At 43.7% G+C, this 24,711-nt stretch overlaps 1 pseudogene; it reads right to left on the bottom strand.

Annotated features, from left to right (window-relative positions):
* Nucleotides 1–5,820: 5,820 nt before the first annotated feature.
* LOC146754970 (obscurin-like) lies at nucleotides 5,821–23,100 on the bottom strand (annotated as a pseudogene).
* Nucleotides 23,101–24,711: the final 1,611 nt, after the last annotated feature.

The raw sequence follows: 24,711 nt of genomic DNA, 5'->3' as shown, positions 1-24,711 counted from the left end.
CTGAATATACACAAGGAACAAACTATCACTTATCTACAGGCTATGGTTCCAAAGGTAGAACATCTCCTCTAATTCCTACTCAAACTGGTTATTTCTCTTTTAGATTAATGAACTATTTCTGTCTTCTACCTTTCACATCGCATAACTCACCTTTGTTCTTCTGCATCAGCTCTTCTTCAGTTTTAAGTAGTTTGGTGTTTTTCTCTGTTAGCTCTTCTTTGGTCTCCATCAGTTCAAAGTTAGTTTTCTCCAGCTGCTTTTCAAACCAGCCAGTATCTTCCTTCGGGTCCCCCAGGGATACAATGGAACTATGTGCTGCCTCAGCTTGCTCTTTAATATCCATGACATCATAATGCCCTCAGGATCAACACAGGTGTCAGGCACTATGCTATGTTCTCCACCCTGAAACGTAATTTATAATCAGTTAAAACTGGTGAATAGCTGACTACATAATAGCTGTTATTTCTACAGATAGTCTGGATAGCCACTATGAAGACAGCCATACAAGAAGTTTTTAATTTCAGCTTCAAAACCCACCTCACAAATTCACATACAACACGACAGTGATTCGTATGGGGGGAAGATAAGTGGCATTCTAGTAACAGCTAATATATTTTATAGTATTTGATGACCACGCTCCCTTTTTTTTTTTTTTTTTTTTTAAATATTACCCCAGATTGATCTCCTTCAAATTTAACGTACAAGTTCGGACTCCCCTTTTCTTTGTATACAGCGTAAATTTTCATTTTGTGTTGCAGAAACAAGGAAAATGCCCAAATTCCCAAAGCTTTCTGAAACTGTTCTTAAGGCTCAGCAACTATTCCTGCTAGATGAAGAATAGATGTATCTTGCTCATCATACAGCAACACAGCATGCACTTCTTTGTAAACAGCCTTGTGTTTCTACAAGATGTGCCCATAACATTTAAATAGTAAAAAGGAAAATATTTAAGAAAAAAAAAAGAAAAATACCAGGGTGTCATGGTTTAATAATTTTGTAATTTTGCTATCAGTATTCCTCATCATAACGTCATATAAAGCATGAATAATTTTACTGCTCCCGAACACTTGCAGTATATTGATGATATTGTCGTGTGGGGCCATACAGCAGCAGAGATTTTCAAGAAAACAAAACAGATAATCCAAATTCTTTTGCAAGCTGGTTTTGCCATTAAGCGCAGCAAGGTGAAGGGGTCTGCCCAGGAAATCCAGTTCTTAGGTGTAAAATGGCAAGATGGGCATCGACACATCCCAGCAGATGTGATGGAAAAAATCACTGCTATGTCTCCTCCCACCAACAAGACAGAGACCCAATCTTTTCTGGGAGTAGTGGGCTTTTGGAGAATGCATGTCCCAAACTACAGCCACATAGTGAGCCCCCTCTATCAGGTAACACGGAAGAAGAATAATTTCTCATGGGGTCCTGAGCAGCAGCAGGCTTTTGAGCAGAGAAAACAAGAGATAGCCCGTGCCGTGGCCTTGGGGCCAGTACGGACAGGACAGGATGTAAAGAACATCCTCTACACTGCTGCTGGAGAGAAAGGTCCCACTTGGAGTTTGTGGCAAAGAGCTTTAGGAGAAACCCATGGCCAACCCCCGGGACTTTGGAGTCGAGCATATAAAGGGTCTGAGGAGCGCTACACTCCAACTGAGAAAATCTTAGCTGTGTACGAGGGGGTTTGGGCTGCTTCTGAAGTAGTTGGGACAAAGGTTCAGCTCCTTCTAGCACCTCACTTGCCTGTGGCCCCCCTGTCACGGACACAGGTAGATTTTTGTTTAAACCGTGACAACTACCCAGAATGCAGCATAAGGGAATTTTTGCCTAGAACTCTGGAGGACTATTTGTAACTCAGAAAGGTCAGAGATAGAAAGTTCACACTGATTTCTGGGTCACCAGCCTCACCGTACATCAGCATTTTTGGTTTTTAAATGATACATAAAGTTCTCAATGGCACTGCTCTAGTCGGTAGTTCTTTCCCTTTCCGTGCAGCTTGCTCTGTGCATGGCTTGTGAACCGCTATTCAGGCCAGACAGCTGCAGCCCCAAAGACCTGCCATAAATGTACAAATTCTACCAGGATAATGTCTTGGTAGTGGAGAAACAGGATGCGCAGTCATATGGCTCTCACACATACCTTGTACAACCAGCTTGGCTCTGGACTGGGCATCACCAATGTCACAGGTGTACACGTCACTGTCACTTTTCTCCAGATTTTTTATGCACAGCTGCAGGTCTCGTCCTTTCTGTGCCCTCTTGTATTTCCTGCCAGGCCTGAGCTCAGCAATGCCTTTCCTCCATATGACGAAGGATGCGGCTTTCTCGCTCTGACATGTTAAAAGTGCACTTCCACTTTCTTCAATTTTCACATCTGAAAGTTCCTTGATAAAGTAATTAGGTTTTTCTGGAAGGAAAAAAAAAAGGATGAGGGTGTAGGACAAAGGGATTTGTTACCCCAACAAGTCCCAAGCATACAGAGGTGTCCTGAATCTCCTTTGCCCTCATTTCAGAATATCACATAGAGATGCAAAGAGTCTAAGAAGACCACAGAGTCCACCCATTTACATAGGTTTGATAATTCCAGTAGATATCTGGAAAGTTCAATACCATTATACATGCGCTGGTAGGATCTCATCTGATAAACTGCATATAGTTTTGATTACACATATTCAATATAGACTAATTCAGATTGCCATCTTTTCTTGGCTCACTAACAACCAAGATCATAGAACCATAGAATGATAGAGTGGCCTGAGTAGAAAAGGACCTCAAAGAGCATCTAGTTTTAAACCCCCTGTCAAGGGGCCACCAACCACCAGACCAGGCTGCCCAGATCCACATCACACTGGAGAATCATTCAGTTTCCAGATTATTTTAAGGAAAAGATTTTAATCCATCATATTTTCTGAAAACTAAGAATTGATCCTGCTCAAGGAAACAGAAGAGAAAAACATCACCCACAGGCTGCAGATATTTACCTCGACTTCTCTACATGCCATCCCCAGTGTGCTTTTCAACTCACCTTGCACAGTGACCCTGGCTTTTGTTATGGAGTCCTCTGTCTCACAGGGGTACTCCCCACTGTCCTTGGCAGTAGAGTCATGGATGATCAGAATGGCCCCAGTTCCCTCCCGCTGCAAGTCGTACTTCTGGCTTTTTCTGATTGCTTTGCCATCCTTGTACCACCTGATGTTCAAATCCGGTTTTGACAGCTCACAGCTCAGGCTGATGTCCTGCCCTGCTGCTGCTGTCTTATCCTCCAGCTGTTTTGAAACCTCAGTAGGTTTTCCTGGAAGAAAACATGCTTTTTGAGTAACATACACTTATGGTAGGATGCCTCTCTCAAAATACATGCATCTACATGCTGGAGATAAGTTAGAGAGGCACTTGCAACAGAGGCCATCCTACAGCCAGCAGTAATCTGCAAAGTACAGACAATAGAATTCCAGGCAGCATATATTCTCTCTTAAATCCACCCAATTGAGGATGATGAACCATGTCTGAAAACTGCCTCTTCTCTCCACTCATCACACTGGGAGCCTCAGATGATGCTCTCAGATGCACATGCTCTAGATAGGAATTTGTTGTACAGCTAGATGATGTGAAGGCCATCCCTTCAGCTTATACTTAGAGGATATTTGCTCCCACAGTTCCCTCAACAGAGCATTCCTGATTTACTGTTAATGGAACAAGCTGTAGTGAGATGCCCATTTCCAACACTACCCCAGTGCTTTGGGTAGTTCTCACATTTGTGTAAAATGTTTTGTCCTTTTACTTATTTTTAAGAGAAATTCTCAGTGCTTTGAGGTTCAAGTAGAAGGTTGCTATTCACTTTAACCATATTATGAGTTAGCTCTCACGACAATCTTATCAGAAGACAGTTGAAGGAATCAGACCCCAGAATCTCTCCCATCTCATTACCTTTCACAGACAGAGAGGCTTTGGAGGTTAGACCACGGGCAGTAAAAACGACTTCCCCAGCGTCAGTAGGAGTCACACTTTTGATAATGAGAGTATATTTCCGACTCACGTTAGAAGCTTTAAATCACCCACCACTTTCCACTCTGCTTCCATTCAGTGTCCAGTTGAACTCATCAATGCTTTCATGGGACAGAATGCATTCAAAAGTACAATCTTCTCCCTCCTGGATTTCAGTGGTTTTCAGCTGTTTGGTAATGCCACTATTCAGCTCTGGAAGGTAAGAGATACATTAGTATGAGGTTTATATGGAGAAAAGGCATTTGTGACTGACATGAGTACCAGTACTGGTGTTTTAACTCAGGATTTGCAGAACATGGCTGCATTCCTTACTGATGTATTCTCTAAGACATTCTCCACTCAGAATTACCAGAAAGCTATAAAAAAAAAGAGACGTGAATCTCTTGTCTTTGCTCTGGAAGAACTACAATTAGAGCAGCTCAGTCCATGGAGCAGAATGAAGATTCAATGAGCTACAGAGGGAACAACCTAACAGAGAGGACAACTCTAGGATGCTGCGTGAGAAAAAGGGTTTTGCCTATGACAAGAAATTAAATGTTTCTATTAGCTAATTTGTTACCATCCTACCCCCACTGGTGTTCAAACCATTTCTCCATTTTAGGGATGTTTAGAAAGGAAATATTTCCAGGACATTCTTGATGTGTTTGGTGATTTTCATGGCAAAATGAGATACATTTACATCAAAAGCAATGGGAATTTTCCAGACATCACTGTGCTAAATTGCAGTAATACACTTCTATTGTAGAAACTATTAAGGCTCGTGGGGGAATAGGTGTAAGACATAGTGACCACACTGAATGTGCTTTCAGCACTCCTTCACTTTCCACAGTACTTACCCTGAATGCCGACTTTTGATTTGGCAACATCACTGCCAATATCACAGGTATAGAAACCTGCATCTGACTTCTCGAGGTCATGGATAAGGGGACATAGGGTCTTCCCAGACTGTACCAGCTCATACTTGTTGCCAGAAGTGAGCACAACACCGTCCTTCTTCCACACTGGTTTGACCTTCTCTTTAGAGACTTCGCATTCCAATTTAATCACACCCCACTCCTCACCAAAAACATCATCCAAGGACTTCACGAAAACAGCAGGCTTCTCTGCAATTAAACAGGCAAAACAGAACAATGTGATACAGAAGTTGAGACATTTCCAGTTGCTTTCAGATTTTTAAAGAGGGATAAATAAATCTTTACCAGCACTGACGACACCAATATAGAACATAAAGCGGTTTCATGTGTGTTGACTGAATGCACTTTATGGAATTCTGAACTAATCAGTAGGAGAATACAGGGAACAGGAGGGACAGCCTGCATTGCCTTGGGTGGGAATGATATCATATGAAGTAATTGGGATGCAGCTCTTCTAAAGCTGGAGAGCTGGCATTGCCCTCACATGGAGCAGAGCTCATACAGCAGGCCACAGGATTAAGAGGATAAGCTGCTGAACACTTTTGATTTTCCTGTTTTATTGACTCCTTTTATCTATCTTCTATTTCACACATCAGATGTTTATACTGGGGAAAAAACTTCCACCAAATGCAAAAGAAAGGAGAAAGAGGAAATCCTTCAAACTCTGAGCGCATAGAGTAAAAGAGCTTAATTGCTGGGGAGAGCAGATTAGAATCACAGTACCCTTAGAATTGGAAGAGACCCTTCAAGGCCATCTAGCCCAGCTCCCCTGCAATAAAAAGGGACATTCACAGCTAGATCAGGTTGCTCACAGCCTGGTCATTAGTCATCCCAGAGGCAAAACACACACTGAATGATCTCTCCCTGCAGTCATAAATCCTTGGAGACAACAGCATTGACACTGCATGTTACTGAAGCAGTAAAAGAAACTGCTCTTGTAACTCTCCTTGTGTTAAGTAAAATGATGATAAAAAGCAATGGAATGCTTTGGCAGGACACCAAAACCATCCTCCTTCCTTGATATCTGCTGCAATGGAACCTTCCACTGGAAGAAAGCCTCTGATGACTTTTCACCCCAGAGAGGTCAGCTTTAGAAGCAGGACTGCTGCACAATAGAATGAACTGGAGCTCCTTAGCATCTCTTACATCCAGGAGGGGTGTGATCAGACCCACCTATCACCTTCAGGTGCGCTTTCTGACACCTTGTCTGACTTCACTGTCACTGTGCCAGCATCCTCAGGCTTAACCTGCTTCATTGTCAGTGTGCAGCAATTGCCAACGTTCTTGATGTCATTGTAATTGTTGGTGTAAAGGAGGTTGCCATTCAGGAACCATTCCACGTCCTCGTCATTATGGGACAGCTCACAGGAGAAGACAGCAGAGCTCTCTTCTTCAATTTCTACATCCTGCAGGTGCTTCGTTACTTCTACATTGCGGGCTGTGGGGAAACAAGGTGAACTGTTACCACTGTTACTATAAATCATACTGGGATGTGGTAGAATGGTTGGACTAGATGATCTTTGTGTAATCTTCTCAGTGAAGATTATACATTTATAAAGTTAGCAGGAGAGAACGGCAGAAATCAACCTCAAGAAGAGAAATCTGAGGTGAAATAGGACATGGAAGAGGCCACCCTCCCTGCTCATACCTTCAGCTGTCAGCGTGGCCTCAGTCTCTGCAATTCCTGCCTTGCACTTGTACACACCAGCATCATCGGGCTTCAGCTTCAGAATCTTGAGCTCTGCTGAATGCTTATCCCTCTTGATCTTGTACTTCTCAGAGGGCTTGATGAGTGTGTGGCCCTTGAACCATTTCACAACCTTTGGAGAAGGCCTGAAGTCACAGGACAGAATGACAGAATGATGTTCCAAAGCTGTCTTGTCCTCCAACTTCCTGGTGATTTCTATATGGTAATCTGCAAAGCAGGGGTGGAAGAGAAGAAAGGATGAGGACAATTGGAAGAAGAGGAAAGTCTCTTGCGTGTATTCCATTCCAATTAATGTCATGTTCACAATGGTTCTTTGAACGACTCTAAAGATAAAACAAACGATTGTCTATAGGGAATGCCATTAACTACATTTCTACAAAGTAATACTGTATATTATCTACCAAATGCAAGGTCCAGCTCTTGTTCTGTGCTTATTAAATTGCTCCCAATTGTTGAGGCTTTTATTCAAATAAGAGTGAGTTGAAAATATAACAAGTACTTCAGGATGTGAATGGAGACTCTTATGCTGGGGACAACAGCAGATAAAAAGCCTGCAAGTTTCTTTCAGATGAAATCAATGACAAACTGCATCAAATTTAGGTGCTACCAAACTTAAACTTGTCTAGTTCAGAAATACAATTAATTTCACCTGATTTGACTTCTTTGGTATAGCCAAGGACAAAACCTCAGCTCTGTAGATCTGAATAGTAAGCACATCACAGCTATTCAAACAGATCTTTTACTGAGATGCAGCTGTCTCATTTAGTGTCCAACGACTTTGAACTGGAAATGGAGCAGAACCTCCAGACACACACACAATATTTCAAAGACCCCAGTGAAGGAAGGCTGTACGTTAATTAATTCTTCATCTTCATGATGTAAACCAAGCCTGGATATGTTACCTCTGACAAGCAGATTGGCTGTGGATTTTGATTTGCCAATTGAGAACTGAATGGTGCTTGTCATATCAGTGGTGGTTTTCGGTATGGTCAGCTGGTGGATGGTGCCTTCTTGCTGCATAATCAAGTTTCTGCCAGCCTGTAAGACTTCCCCACGTAGGAATACCACTTGGGAGGTTTCACAGAAGGAATGGATATCTCGCATTCAAATTTGGCTTCTTCAGGCTCAGTCACATCCTCATCACACAGCTCCTTTACTAGATTAATGGATTGCTCTTTAAGAAGGATGGAACAAGAGAAAGCAGAGATTTAGAAGGAATGTAAAAAACCCTTACATTATCACCCCACTTACTCACGTCAGCATTACTGCACATGAACACTACACCTATCATCTCAGAATGCCTTGAAACATCATTAAAAAATAATAGAAAGAAAAGAATGTTGTTAAGAAGTCAGACAATAAGACTGACAATCTGAAAAGAGCCCAGATCTTCTGATTCCCAGTCCAACATCTAAATCAAACCATGACCTTCCCATCCCGATATCAAACTCCTCGCATTACGAAACAGAAAAGAGGTTCATTGAAACACGGACATTGATAATTACTTTGGTTAAATACAGCAACATAGCTCTGAACAACAAGTTTTCACCTAGTAAAGGTCTCTGTAGCTCAAATGTAATGACTCTACTTAGGAGAAATTCATTTTCCAGGAAGTTCTTGCCCTTATAATGGTAACAGTGGCAAAGCTGGGGACTGAACTCTTGAGTAGTGTGCTAACTCAAATGTCTCCCTTTTCTTTATCACACTTAACATCATATATATACCAACATTGTATATATTAAAAAAAAAACCAAAACCCTGTGTTCTTTTCAAACAGCAAGAGAAAATGAAGAAAAGGTCAAGCTATGTTTTTTATCCCTCAACGTTCAAACACAAATCTGAAGTCTAAACGTAGAAAATCAACCTCCTAAGAAAATAATCCATCTTACTTTGCAAAAGTAAATTCCAAAAGAGAAGCTGGATACTTTGTGGGCAGAAAGGTAGGTAGGTAGGAGTTTTTATTTCTGTGAAAGGCCCTGGTGGTGTTTAACTTCCTTGACAATAAAGCAAAGGATGTTAGCTCGTTTATAACATAAGATAATTTAATCAAAATCGTCATCAGAAGCATAATTGCCTTTAACTGTAAGATGGGCACGAGATTCTGCCTTTTCTGTTACAGATTTTATTTCTGCTGCATCCTTGACTTGTACACGTGTGTAAGTCAGCGAGTAGCTCTTTCCTGAAGCAGAGAACCAGAGTCACTAAGGCTGGAAAATACCACTAAGGTCATCTCGTCCAACCGCCAGCTCATCCCTACCAAACTGTGCTCTTGAAAGCAAACCCACAACTACACTTGGCTTCCTTGAGCAAAGAGCTCTGAGGCACATGGCCAGGCTGAGCATCATCCATCTGGTTTCACAGCATCACTGCCTGTTCTCTCATGTCAATGAAACCACCCATTCCCCCACGTCCACATCCCCACCAAAGTGTAATCTAAACATGGCTTCTACAAGGACTGACCAAATGTGGCCGCCGTCACCTTCAAAGTACCTGATACAGAAGGATCACACTCACTGTCAGGCAAAACCTCATTGGAGTGGTGAACTGACTGCCCTGTTCACCCACACTTTGGAAATAACTGCACTCATTTCCTACCTGCTCCCAGCAGTGTGGGATGGTGGGATAGCATCACACTTCCCACACTAAGCATCCCACCATGTCACTTCTTCCACCTAAACCTCAGTCCCAAAACAAAAGGGGAACTCGCTTCTGAACCCTCTTCACTTCATTTCAGATGTCTTATATGCTTGATCTCCAACCCACCCCCCACTCAGGAGAAAGATCCCCCTCTTACACCCTACCATCTTGCCGCATTCTGATGTTGTCATCAGCCTTCAGCTTGTTGTCCTCTTTGTACCACTGGGTCTGAACCTCATCATGTGAAATCTCACAGACAAAAGATGCACTCCCATATTCATTCACTTCCACATCTTCCAGTGCTTTAACAATCTTGATATCTCCAGCTGTGAAACAGTAGAGATATATTTGTCAGGGTATTTCCAGAACTGAGTGCAGCATCTTTTCCTTACACATATTTGCATAGAAAATAAGTAGGATTATGTTTTATTCTAAACCATCATCCATTCCTGAGTCATTTCTCTCTTCAACACAGTCAATGCATTATTGCCCTTGAACTTAAAGATAGACTTACTAGCTACAATGGAGCTCCCTGCAAACAGTTTTCATGGAAACCAGAATTTCATTTATTCTAAAACCTTTCAAGCAAAATTAAGGGTAGAAAAACAATAGAACTGACTGAATCTTTAAGGTCATTTAGTTCCAGTCCCCCTGCTATAGGCAGGGACACCTCCCTCCACACCAACTCTTCTCCTCAGGGTCAAGGCTTCTCTCAAATCATTCTCCTCTAAGCCTGTGCCTGTGCTTGGGATTGCCCTGACCCAGGTGCAGGGCCTTGTACTTGGCCACACTCAAGTTCATGAGGCTGCCAAGGGCCCACCTCTCCAGCCTGTCCAGGTCCCTCTGGGTAGCATCCCTTCCCTCTAGCACATCAACAGCACCGCTCAGCTTGGTGTCATCTGCAAACTTGCTGAGGCTGCATTTGATTCCACTCTCCGTGTTGCCTACAAAAATGTTAAATAACACTGGTCCCAACACCACCCTCCACCTGGACACTGAGCAATTGACTGCAGCTCTCTGAGTGTGACCATCCAGACAGTTCCCTATCCTGCAACTGGTCCATCCATCAAAACCATTTTTCTCCAGTTCGGTGACCAGGATGTCATGCAGGACGGGATCAAATGCTCTGCACAGGTCCATGTAGATGATGTCAGTTGCTCTCCCATTATCCACTGATGCTGTTACTCCATCATGAAAGGCCACCAAGTTTGTCAGGCATGGCTTGACCTTGATGAAGCCATATTGGTTACCACCATCACCTCATCTTTATTTTCCAAACTATGCCAAGGAGAAATAGACAGAACTCTACAATGTCGTGTCACTACAAACCTGTCTGAATCATTGGCTTCTCTGCATGCTCATCACTAGTCTCTCCTTAGCTTGTGTGCCCACAATGTATGGGGAATGTCAGCCACAAATCTTACCTAGGGGACATCTTTGCTTCGAAGTCCCTTGAACATCACACAATCCCTTTTAACTCTCTAGGTCTGCACTTATTTATGTCAGAATCAGACCATATTTCTCTGCTGCTGTTTCCCTTTCCTTCTGAAGGGCCTGGATACAACTTAGATTAACCTCAGGAGCAGAGTTCCTGCATAAAACAGCCAGTACTGAAATAGCAACCCAACCTGGTTGCAGACTGAGAGAGAAAATGAGAGTTCACCAAAGTCATGGGACAGGACAGATGTTCATGTTCATGCTAACACTGAACCCAAGTGGCCACATGAGGACAGCATCTAGTAGGAAATCAGAAAAAAAGCATCCTTTCAGACGTCCCTTAGGAAAGTGGAATCTACCATGAACCTTTAGGGTAGCTGATGTCTTGTCTTCAGCTGCTTGGCATGTGCATGTTCCCTGATTTTCATATTCACACTAGTGAATAATAAGACTTCTCTTATTTCCCTGGGAAGTAATGCCCACTTCTTTTACTTTGACGGAGCTCCTTCCAATCCTAGAAGGAAAAATATCAAGTCAGATCTCCATGAGTCCTTCCATCTCTGCACTGAGCAAAGGGAGCCTTCAGATCTATGCTTAATTCACCCACTCCCCTAGAATTAATGGAACTGTGCTTACTGGAACATATGCTGAAGCTTAAGCACAGTGCAGTGTTTTCAACATGTAGGAATGGCTATAGAACATGCATAAATTCTGGCTGACCTATGACAGCTTAAAGCACTGTGGAGGACTGTTAACAAGCCCGTTTAGACATCACCTTGAATAAATGACATTATCCCCAAGTAAGGGAAGGAACAGCTGAGCACCGGGGAGGTACACAAAGTGCCAGCGCAAATTCTCACACTGTCAGGTGCAAAGAAAACTCAGATTTCACCCTAAAACCCAGTTCACAACAAGGCTACAAAATCCTGGCTGAGAATTTCTGTGTTAGAGTTGAAGCTCAAGACTGTACTCCAACCAACAATATTTTGTACAGCAAGACCTCAGGAGTTCACAAGAAACCCAAAACAAACTTCCATTTCTACTTGATAAATGAACTCAGGGCATTATAACAAAGAGTGCTGATCTGGGCAAGTAAAAGAACACAAAGAAAAGAGAGCAATGCAAAAGCTATCAAGCAAAAGCTCAGACTCGCATCCCTTGGAAGTGAAATTAAAGGCTCTCATTCATTTCCAGAGAAGTCAGAAAGGAAAATACCATTACATGCCATACCTTGAACCACTTGACGTCCACCTTGGGCCTGGACAGCTCACACTCAAATGTGACCTTGTCCTTCTGAGTGACGCTAATGTCTGCCAATGGTTTGCTGATTTTCACAGGCAATTCTGAGAAGGAGAAAGAAGGATGTGGATTTAGTTGGGAATGAGGTCTCTAGGAGCATCTGGCATAAGGAATAATGAAAGGCAGTGCCTACTCTCCATGCTTACTAGAACTTGTAATTAACAACAAAAAAACCTATTCTTTTGAGCACATTATCATTACTTGTGCTAGGGACAATAACGTTCCAACAATCCTCTTGATATCTGAGGGATACTCTAGTGGCAATGGCCCAGTGCATAACATTCTTTGCAGCTGGAAGGGAAGCTGGTTCTGCTGTTCAAGTAATCTGGGACAGGAGCAGATAATGACACCTTGCACCAACCAATACCTGTCACAGTGAGCCTCCCCGAGGAATTAATGCCTTCTGCTTTCAAGGAAATGAGTCCTGCATCTTCAAGAGTCACAGAAGAAAGTGTCAAGGAATGTTTCTTCCCCTGGACACCCATCATGATATTTGGTGCAGGCTTCAGCCGCACGCCGTCCTTCTGCCAAGTCCCTTCCACATCCTCATGGGACACCTCCACCAAAAAGGTGACAGTTCCCTTCTCAGGGAATTCCAGGGGCTGCAGACCTTTCACCAGCTTCATCTGCCGCACTGAAAGACAATGGGGAGAGGTTGGAGATTTCACACCAGCATCTGAGAAATAGAATCATCAAAGGAATCAGAGAAAGGTTTAGGTTGGAAGGGACCTTTGAGATCATCCAGATCCAACCCCCCTCTGCTGTAGACAGGGATGCTTCCCTCTACACCAGATTGCACAAAGCCCCATCCAGCCTGGCCTTGAATGCTTGAATAGCATCAGGACTTCCAAAACAAGTTACTTCCCTCTTCCTCTCCCAGGTACAGTATCTGCTAATTAAGCAACAGCCTTTGCAAAGAAGAAAACTTGTTCATAACCAGGTCCATGGGTGCTCTTAAATGGATCCTTCCAGATGGAAAAAACATTTCAGGTGGCCTCCTAGAATTTACCTCTTTTTGTGTTGCACACAAGACTGAAAAAAGAATTAGTTTTGCAAAGTTCTTCTTGTCATAAGGAAACAAACATTTGGGGAATGGCAGAACGAGGTAAAGTTTACCATCACATCAAGAAATTTGAAATTTCACTCTCATGTTCTTGGTGTGGTTTCTGCAATAATTATTTGGATTAATTCAGCTTTTCCTTGATGAAAGCCTAGAAGTATATCACAAGAAGGACCAACTTACCCATGACCTTTTATTTGTCTTACTCAAGCATCTCCTCCTGACCAAAACTGACAATAAAATATTCAGCCAGACTACAGGTTTGAACAGGTGAGTTGTTTCTAGGATCTCCTGTAATCTTAAGCATGGAACACACACTTGTCTTTTGACTAAATGTCTTTTATAGTGCAGTAAACAACAGGTTTTCACATGGCTATTCCTCATTTACCTTGCTCTGAAATCATTCTCAAACCATGCGAGATCGATCCAGGGAGAAGGGGAGGAGAGGGGAAGGGAAAGGGGAAGTCAGGTCCTCTAAAATCAGGCTTCTTAGCCTAAAGCTCAACAGCAAATAGCAGTCCACTTCCCCACATTGCTAGACTCCGAGCATTTAAAGAACATCAGCTGACCTCATTATGAGATCTAACATAGCCAAAGGAATTAATATACTCAAATATTCTCTTGAGTGATGAGAAATATGGAGCATAACTTCAGACTTCTGCTGTTCAACTCTCACTTCTATCATCAACCAGGGTAAGAGTTCAATGCTGTTTTAGATGGAGGACTCATATTTTAAATAACTCATCTCATTAAGGCTTGGATTCCCTACTACAATTAGCTAAATTCCAGTTTGGATCATGCTTCACCTTGGATCACTTACGGCTTCAGCCACTTAATGGAACTAACTCAGTTTGTCTACAGAGAAGCTGTTTTGTATAGCAACAATAAGCTGTGTAAGTACAGTGAGGGTGGGCTGGGGTTGGACTCAGCTATCTCAGTGGTCTTTTCCAGCCTTGGGTGCAACTTGTAAGAGGGAATGAAGCAGCAAACTGCACAGCACTGAGCTGCATTCTTCTGACACGTGGTATCAGTGAACTGCTGTATTTCCCTATCTTCTCTGGAGCTATTCATCTAACCTAACTGAAAAAGTAAGCCTGAACCTAGATATAAATCAGGATCATAGTCACCCATGGTTGCTTATATATTCAGAAAGACACTCTAGAGGGTAATTCAGTGCATCTAGAAATTAAAGTAGAAGTTCCTTAGTCAAAAATATTCCACAGCCACATTTTCACCTCGCTACCACTACATTAAAAAGGAAAATCAAATTAGTGGTGTGGGTCATTGATATTGTTCCAGGGGGAATTGTGGCTGTCCCATGCCCACAGGGTAGAAGACAGCCAGTCTTCCTCTAAGCCACATAAACAGCTGCTTAGTGCTCCCAAAGCGAATGCTCACCAGTTGTTTCCAACTTGAAGGTCATCTTCTGGCCAGCAGCCTCGCAAATGTATTCTCCAGCATCTTTCTTCTCCAGCTGCTCCACAACCAGACGCCGTGTTTTGCCCACAGATTCCAGTTTGAACTTTCTGGAGGAGGCAAGCAGTCTTCCATCCTTGTACCATTTTACTTCGGTTGTATCCTGTGCTACTTCACAGCTGAGGGAGGCACTTGCTGCCAGGGCAGCACTCACCTCTTTCTGCACCTGCTCCTGGTTTATAAACACAGGTTTTGGCTCTGAGGGAAGAAAAGAAAAAGTATTGACTGAGGGACTGAAATGAGACCATCTTGCAGGTTTGTATGCACAGGTTGGAACAGGTTTAGGTTACCACTTGTGCCCAAACTAATAGCCTTCACTAGAGAATATCAGCTCTTCTGTTGAAACAAAGTGTCAAATCTAGGCAAGAAAGAACCTAGGAACTGAAGGAACCAAGAGGGTCCTTGAACACCAGTCCCATGGTTGCAAGTCACTATGCAAACATATTGAACCCAAAAGAACATCTGACCTGCAGGCAACCAAAACCTGAGTTCCTTTAACTTAAAACCCACTGTGAAACATCAAAACACATAAACGTGTGATAGTCAAACCACTGGCTGCCTTTTCATGACCCAGAACAGTACTCCTGGCTTCCTGAACAGACTCCTCATGGCCTCTACCATTGCCACAACTGTGACTGTCAAAGGCACAAAGGAAATATGCTCACCAACGCAGTCCTTTGTTCTTTGTGTGTGATTTCCAGATATCTATCTTACTTTGAGCTCTGGGAATAGTCAGCTCTACCAGGTCTCTTACTGTGAGTAGCAGACTCACCTATCCAGATGCAGCCTCCGACATAAAGGCATAGTAAAAAGGCAGTGTACTACTAGGAGAAGTTCCTGCTTCTCCTGCCATGAAAGGCTGCACGTAGAACATGCACTCCAGCCTCACTGCACATACTTATCTTAGTCAAATGTTTCTGTGAACAAGACTTACAGTTTGGGATCTCAGGCACAGGAGAGATTTGAATAATATCTTGAATATTGCTTCCACTGTACATATATCAGTAATTATTATTCTACAGACAGACTGAAACAGGTCTTTGTGTCATACTGAAACCAAATACTTTCTACAAACCCAGGCAATCAAGTCTAGGGAAAAAACCTCAGCACAGACTACTGCACCTGGATCACTGTATAATGGAAACTAGATTTTACTTTACTGTTCTCTGCTGTATTTCATACAACACCTGTCTTACCTGTGACATGAATCTTGAAGGTGAGTCTCTGGCCAGCAGCCTTGCAGCTGTACTCCCCTGCATCTTTCTTCTCCACCTGGCTCACCACCAGCCGACGCTTTTTGCCCTCTGACTCCACCCTGAACTTCTTGCTCGAGGTGATCATTTTCCCCTCCTTGTACCACTTCACCTCCGTCTTCTCCTGGGCCACCTCGCAGCTCAGTGTGGCATTTTCTGTTGGTTCAGCCTTTACCTCCTTCTGCACCTTCTCCTTGTTGATAAAAGCATCTTCTGCTTCTGGAATTGAAGGCAAATGGGCACATTTAAGACATGAATCTTTTCTACACAGCCTTCCCCAAACGCCCAAATTAGTCTTTGGACTGTACCGTTGAGGACAGCTTTCCCACTCACATTTCCTGACAGTGCTATGAACTTGTATTGGCAATAACTATGCTGGTATTAACAAGGATAGCAATTACAAGCAAAATGGTAGAAATACAGAAGATATAAGGAAAAGGGAACTCACCAGAGCTGAGGCGATCCTCCCTGGTGAGCGATCTCCAAGAGATGCTGCCTCAGTGAGGGTCAGCCCTTAAATGAGGTCTCAGAGGAGGTGGAGTTGAACTCCACCCCTCCAGGGAGCACAGCTACATAACTTTCACCTGTGCTCCCACAGCTGACCCCACACTTGTTTCAGCTGATCAATCAGTGGTTCACATTGTGATCTCCCATACACTCCACCCCTTCACAACGTGAACCAATGATTAGGTGAGTTCCCCTTACTACAGAGACCCAATCACGACGCTGATACAATCTCCCGTCGCATTAGATGTTGATATTATTCAAATGATGATGATTGGATGGGTGTTCATGATCTTCCATGGGCCAGTGCTTGATAGATGTTACCGGAGACAAATCATCTTGAAGTGCAGGTCCGTCTGCGTTTCATCAGTCCAGAGTAATGGTCCTAGAAGCTTAGAATCAATCTTAAGGGGAGTAATATAGATGTTTCAAGGGTACTAGGAGGGGAAGATCCGCCCTCCAGGGCAAGATACAGGCCGTATTCTTATCTTGGGTCAATACTTCTGCTTGTACTGGATTATGTCCCGGCCTCCGATACCATACCCTCTGGCCAGATATCTGTGGCTGTATAACTATATCTGGCACCAGAGGAGGAGTCTTGATCTGCCATAGGGACATAATAGGTGTTCCTTTAGCAATAAAGGCCGGAGTATTGACCACGATGTCAGTAGGCCATGTACCTATCACCGAGGGGGTGACTGAACCTCCCACCTCCAATAATCTCCCCCAAGGTGCAAGTAGGCCACACCATTTGGGTCCTACCTGCACCTTCCAAGGCCAATTTATCTTATGGATTCCCGGTTCTAAATTCTCAGGGGCAGGGAGCAGAAGATTATTTTCAGTACCAACCTGCGGTTTTACCTTATTATCGGTGCCTGTAATTTGGATCCTAAGAGGGGAGGCCCATATAGTTTGTAACATTTTCAGGGCACTGGGTCTGCCATCCCGAGGTCTTTCATTCAGGTCCCGCACAGTTTCATATAATCTTTTTGTCCACCCCTGCAGGGACTGAGAGTCTGTCTTCAGGGCAGCCTTAAGGATACCATTATAACGTTCAATAAGGCCTGCCCCTGTTGGGTTATATGGCAGGTGGAATCGCCATTCAATGTTGTTTTCTTCTGCCCAGCGCTGTATCATCGCTCCAGTGAAGTGAGTCCCTTGGTCACTCTCGATAACTTGAGGTGTCCCGTATGCAGACATCAGTTTAGTAAGTGCCTTAATTGTGTATGCTTGATTTGCCTTTGGTACAGGATAGGCTTGCAGCAGTCCACTTACAGTGTCAACGCAGGTCAGGGCGTATCTCGCCCCCTCAGACCGAGGGAGGGGCCCAATGTAGTCGACCTGCCATCTCTGAAGAGAACTATATCCTCTAGCAATGTGGGATGTTGTTTCAGGCAACGGTCTCGGTCTCATCTTTGAGCAAGCATCGCAATCCTGACATGCTTGAATGATATCAGATAGTTGTACAGGCAGCCCCCATGCTTTAGCGGCTGCCCACATTATCTTCTGTCCAGCATGCCGTAGCTTCTGATGTAACCAACGGGCAATACTTTCAGATTGTGAATTCTCAATCCATCGGATTCGGGCCAGTGTGTCAGCTTCATCATTTCCTGGTGACTGCAAGGGTTGATGACCAGAGACATGGTAGATACATACTGTCCTGTGTTTGACCGTATTCCAAATGTCTACCCACATGTCTTTACCCCAAATCGGTCGGGCGTGGATAGTCCATTCCTGGGTAGCCCATTGCGTAATCCACAGAGTGAGCCCCCGGTACACAGCCCAACTATCTGTACAGATGTTCAGGACGCCGTCACCAGGTTCTTTAGTTATAACCATCCACACGGCTCGCAATTCTGCCCATTGGCTGCTTTGACCATCCCCCTCATCAAACCAGATGGTCTCAGTAGAGGGATGGTATGCTATTGCTCGCCACTTGCTCGGGTTGCCTCTGCTGGACCCATCTGTATACCAGGCATCTTCAGGAATAGGATATCTTCCTTCCTGAACGGGACTCTTCTCTGGTGGAGCAACCATCGGTTCTTTTGATGTATCACTGTGATACGTCACTGGGCCTAGGATCTTCTGTAGTTCTTCTTTAAGTGGAGATGAAGACAGACTGCTTCTCTGGCTTAGATAGGCGACCCATCGTGCCACCGTTTGTGCTTGGGCCACCCCCGTCTTAGGAAGGTGAGTCAAATCTCTCACCCACCCCTGGATTGGTAATGAAGTCTTAACTATGACCTCTGCTGTTTGCGTTATCGGCTCTACTGCTTGTATTGCCGAATAGGCAGCCAATAACTGTTTCTCAATCATGCTATATCGTTCTTCTGCTCCGTGCCAAACCTGAGACCAGAATCCAATGGGGGTTTGAACAGAACTCTGGCGTTGCCACAGGCCCCAGCCAAAACCATCTTGAGTAACATGAACATCTAGTTCAGCTGGGAGGGTCGGATCAAATATACCCAACGCCTGAGCTTGTTTAACTGCCAGTTTTGCCTGTTGGAAAGCATCCTGTTCTATCTTTCCCCAATTCCATGTTTGACCCTTCTTTGTAAGCTTATATAATGGCCTTAATAGCTGAGCTAAATGAGGTATAAAGGAGCGCCAATACCCCAATATACCCAAAAATTCTTGCAATTGTTTTGATGTTGTAGGGACTGGAAACGCTTGGACTTTATCTACTACCGCACTGGGTAGTACTTTGGTTTTCCCGGACCAAATTACTCCCAGGAATTTTACAGATAGCCCCGGACCTTGCACCTTCTGTGGGTTTATAGCCCACCCTCTTTTCTGCAGATAAGCTATCAACAAATCTGCTGCTTGTCTCACCGCCTCTGACGAATCGGATGTTAACAGGAGGTCATCAATATAATGATATAAATTGACATTATTTGGCTTTTCCCACTTAGCCAGATCACGTGCCACTAAATTATGACAAAAAGTGGGCGAATGTACGTACCCTTGGGGTAGGACCTGGAAAGTCCATTGCCTCCCTTCCCATGTAAATGCAAACTGATCTTGCGATTCTTCGCTGATTGGAATACTGAAGAATGCATTCGCCAAATCCAAGACACAGTGATATGTTTTGATTTCCCTGCTTAGTGTGTCCATTAGGGAGGCAATATTGGGTACAGCTGCATGAACAGGTGGCGTGACCTTATTTAATTCCCTATAGTCTACTGTCATCCTCCATGTTCCATCCGGTTTTCGCACTGGCCATATTGGGGAGTTATATGGGCTATGTGCAGGCCTTATAATACCCACTCTTTCTAATTCCTGCACCGTCTTTGTTATTTCATCCTGCCCACCCGGGAGTCTGTACTGTTTCACATTAGTAATCCGGCGTGGCTTCGGCAAACAAATAGGCTCATGTTTTGCATGGCCTCTCAATATTGTCTGGATTGCCCGGATACTAATGCATCTCTGCCGCAACCGGAACTCTCCCACTGTTGTATGGAGAGCCAGACCCCACAGGATATCAATTCCTAATATATACTCTGGAATTGGGGCAATGGATACCTTGTACTCCCGTGGTGGAAGACGCCCGACCCCCACTTTTACCCAGGTTTGGGTGACCGGAATGGTTTGTCCCCCAAAACCTCCAATCATCACTCTATTACCTTTAAATTTAGTTGGGTCTCCATATATTATAGATGTCTCTGCCCCGGTATCAACTAGGGCCATAACCTTCTGTATATTCTTTCGGGACCAGTATATCGTCAGTTCCACATAGGGCCTCCGGTCCCGTCTAGAGGCCCTAGGGGGACTGACATCCCTCGTCATGCCATGAACTGAGCCAGATTCAAGTCTTTTACCTCTGATACCTCCGGTGTCATAACCCGAGGCACCTGAGGTGGCTTCTTTTTCCTACTTGGAACTATAAAATGTTCTAAATTCCATGTTGTTGTTGGTCACCGCTCTATAAATCTTATCCCTGGCCTTTTGGGTTTATTCTGAAATTTTTGTTCATCCTTCAGTTGCTTCCACAACTGAAGGAGAACCTGATTGGGCTGCCCATCAATTTTTGAAAACTGAACGCCTGCCCGGAGCAGATCATTAAACATTTGTTTCCGGGATACCCTAACAGGTCCTGCCCGAGAAGTTCGCGGGGCCGATCTTCTGGCTCGCACTATTGGAAAAGCCTCGGCATCCTCAATCACCCTGATATTGCACTTAGCTCGTAAACGCTGTTTCTCCGAGGTCTGCTACCAACTGGGCGGCTTGTTGGACTACTGCCTCTGCGGATACTACTGGATTAAGTATGGAAACCAAGGTTCCATACATATGAGAGGGTGCTTGCTGTAAAATTAGGTCCCTCATTCCCGCAGAAAATTTAACCATATCAGGGCTATCGAATGTGTCTTTGTAGATAGCCTCTCTCATACCTAATTCGCGTATATAATTTTGAAGGTCTTCCATAGAAGACCACATCCCTGTGTTTACTGGCATGTCAGTTTTATTTGTCCACACCATGCGGCAAGCAGCCATTATCCATTCTACAATTGAATGGTTTTCTTCAGGGAACTGAGTCCCAGCATACAGTCTCTGCCGAAGGGCAGGATGTACTGTTATTGTGGCCAACTTAGATACTTCGGGGCCACTAACCAGTACACTATCTGCCCCTGAATCCCATAACCATAATAACCAAGCCGGAACACTTTCCCTTGGCCTTTGCCTAAATCATTGCACTAGGTCCATGAGTTCAGTAGGCATATATGGACGGGCTGTTACATGTAAAACAGATTCGGCAGGGGGCCATTGATCAGGAGGCACTCCTGCTGGTCGATCTTGAATTTTCTTTGTTTTTTGAGTTATTACTGGACGGACTTCTAGTGAGTCCGTCTCAGATGGTTTTTCTAGATCAGATTTAGTGATCTTATTTTGATTCATTTCTTCAGGATCCTGATCGTCATTAAATGAAATGTATCTAATTTGAGGGTTGGAGGAAGAAAATGACGGTTTTTTTCCTGTCAATAAATTGATCTCACCCTCCAATTTTTCAATACGGGCCTTTAACAATTCATTTTCACGTGCAATGTTGTTTGATTTTATCTCTGCCAGATTTAAGGCATTTAATAATGGCCAGGCTGCCATAGATGCAGCCATTCACTTTTCTTTCATAATTAAGATATCTTTTTGTAGTCCTAGAAAGTAGTCAGTTAGACAATAGGCGTCCATGTTATTTGGTACTCTTAAAGGGCCCCATTGTTCAATAATTGTTGCTAATTGGTAATATGGGGATGCCTCAAAACCTGGAATTTGTCCAGGAAGGCATGTCCCTAAGGGGGTGGACTTCTCCCCCTTGTACCAATTAAAGATTTTCCATACAAAGGACATTTTTTTTTTTTCCCTTATATTTCTAGATGCCAAGTCAGTGGCTCCTGGCTGGCTCGCCAAATGTATTGGCAGTAACTATGCTGGTACTAACAAGGATAACAATTACAAGCAAAATGGTAGAAATACAGAAGATATAAGGGAAAGGGAACTCACCAGAGCTGAGGCAATCCGCCCTGGTGAGCGATCTCCAAGAGATGCTGCCTCAGTGAGGGTCAGCCCTTAAATGAGGTCTCAGAGGAGGTGGAGTTGAACTCCACCCCTCCAGGGAGCACAGCTACATAACTTTCACCTGTGCTCCCACAGCTGACCCCACACTTGCCTCAGCTGATCAATCAGTGGTTCACATTGTGATCTCCCATACAGAACTGAATGCCAACATCTGAACTATATCAATTGCCAGTGAAGAACTTCCTCCCTGCCAGACCAAAACAGTTTAGATAGCCCTAAACTTGTTTTCATTTCCACCAGTATCATGTTCCAAAATCTTCAAAAATTAAAAAACACCCCTTTCCCCACTGTCCAGCAGCACACCAGCATATGCAGTCATTGAAAAGTCTGTTTCATACAAGGGGCAGGCATTTAATTTTCCAAACAAGCTGACAGCTGTAAGTTGCTTTGCCAGCAAAAGCCAGGTGAGGGTCAAGGTTAAATTCTGTTTGTGATTAAGTCATAGTGAGGAAATGTATTTTTCTCACCTACTTATTTCTGAAAACAGTTCTAATATCTCCTGAGTTTTCAGAGGCAGTAATAAAATGGTTTCCCCTATGGAATCATAGAACGGTTTGGGTATAGAAGGAAGCTTTAAAGATCATCCAGTCCAACCTCTTGCCGTGGTCAGGGACATCATTCACTAAATGAGGCTGCCCAGGGTCCCCATCCAGCCTGGCCTTGGACACTCCAATGATGAGTCACCCACAACCTTCACTGGACAATCTGTTCCAGTGTATCACCACCCTCATCATAAAGAACATTTCTCATGTCCAAACTGAGTCTACCCTCTTCACTTTTGAAACCATTGCCCCTTCTTATGTTGCTATAGACCCTGGTAAAAAGCCTTGTTCCACTTTCTTATCAGACTCTCCTAATAAATGAACGCCTGTCTTCCTCCATTTCTGGAAAGAAAAGCACCAGCTTGAAGCCTTTCTATTTTTAAGCATTTCTTTTGTACCTGCTATAGAGAAGAAAACAAAAGAAAATACGGGAAAACCTTTTTAGTTGAAGGTTTCTTTAATTTAATAGAAACCACCAGTGCCGCCTTCTAGCATTGTGACCAAATGCTGTCTCTGAGACTATTTAGGAAGAAGCATTTGCAGGGGTGTGCTTGTGCCCTGAAGATATCTTTAATAACCTTTAATTTCCCCTGTAATTATTGACTTCTCATTTTGCTATCATTGCATCTACTTGAGATCCCCAGGGAAATTCCCAAATTATTTCCAGCCTGTCTTAAGCTGAGGCTACCCAAGTCCTCTGCGTTCATAGCTTCGGAAGGCAAACAGAAAAGCACATGAATGAAACAGAATTTAAGCACCGTCTACATCACTGAATGCTGGGGTTGAATGTGTCAAACCACTTAAATTTCCCCTCCTTCTTTGTTGGGGGGTTCAATACAGTCAAAACAATTTCTCTCACCTGTGACATGAATCTTGAAGGTGAGTTTCTGGCCAGCAGCCTCGCAGCTGTACTCCCCTGCATCTTTCTTCTCCACCTGGCTCACCACCAGCCGACGCTGTTTGCCCTCTGACTCCACCCTGAACTTCTTGCTGGAGGTGATCAGTTTCCCCTCCTTGTACCACTTCACCTCCGTCTTCTCCTGGGTCACCTCGCAGCTCAGCGTGGCATTTTCTGTTGGTGCAGCCTTCACCTTCTTCTGCACCTTCTGCTTGTTGATAAAGGCATCCTCTGCTTCTGGAACTGGAAAACATTGGGTAAAATATACATTAGATATGAACAGCTTGTGACTAGAAGACATTAAAAGTTGCTTCTATGTTGTATTGGAGCATTTCCTGGAGCAACACTGCTTCACAGTGTTTATCACACATTATAATGCATCCTCAGCACAGTCTCTGTGGTCATCCCATCCCTCTGGGTAGTCTTTACTATCAGCTAGGACTCCTAATTTTCAGTTTTCTTCTAATGAAGACAATGACAGATCTTCATCTGTCTGTCTTTTTGATATTGCTGCACTCTGCCCTGGATATCAGACAAGTACAGCTCAGTTATGAAGACCTCAAAATCAGGAAACCATAGAAATTTAAGAGCAGAAAACCATCTTTTGACTCTACACTACGGTAATGATATAGCCCTTAATATGGTGAATATTTGGCCTACATTAGGTTTTGTAGCTCGGTTTTATGCATAAAGCATGGTTTTCTACTCTCAGCAACCCCTGATTCTTCAGAGAACTGGCTGAGGTAATCTCCTCTTAATAACTAACACATAAAGAAGAAAGTGTTTAAAGCCCACCTTACCCTTTGTGTCAACAAATGGAGTTAGCATCAGAAAGATATCAAGTTAGGCATACACACTTCAGTTAAGGTGATTCAGTTAATCACTTTGCTAAGTGGGATCGATTGATACATTGAATCTTTTATTGATTACTTTAATGACTGTTTTATCTGATTCTCCTTTTACCAACAACTGGTTGCTGAGAGCGTTCATGCTAGTTCCTATTTGAGGCATGGGAGAACAGATAAACCCTAAATAAATGGGCTTCCATTTCTATTCCATGGTTTGCCCTACAAAAGGCTGTAGAAGTGCAGAATATTTCTGACGCACTTACATCATGGACTTCTCTAGTGCTAGCCAGCTTCTAACAGCAGAGCAATTTTGAATAAGCTTCCTATGCTTGTTTGGGTCCCAGGAAAGATCCCAGGGTCCTGATGTTGATACCAAGACAGAGGCTCCAAGCATGAATGCAGGACTAGCAGGTGTGAGGGGGATTGACATTGTCTTTTATTTGCAGTGGAGACATGGAAGACCACTCATTCAGATCATTCATGCAAGCATCTTCAGGCATACCCAGCTCAGGTGACCGGGAAGGCTCCTGCTCCCCAGCAGTCATGGCAAACCCTTCCAGGACCTGTCCCCT

Source organism: Coturnix japonica, chromosome 37, assembly GCF_054131305.1.
Source record: "Coturnix japonica strain WE chromosome 37, WE-NBRP24, whole genome shotgun sequence".
NCBI classification, from domain to species: Eukaryota; Metazoa; Chordata; class Aves; order Galliformes; family Phasianidae; genus Coturnix; species Coturnix japonica.
Note: the sequence above shows the minus strand (reverse complement) of the source record. Positions and strands in the feature narration are given on the sequence as shown.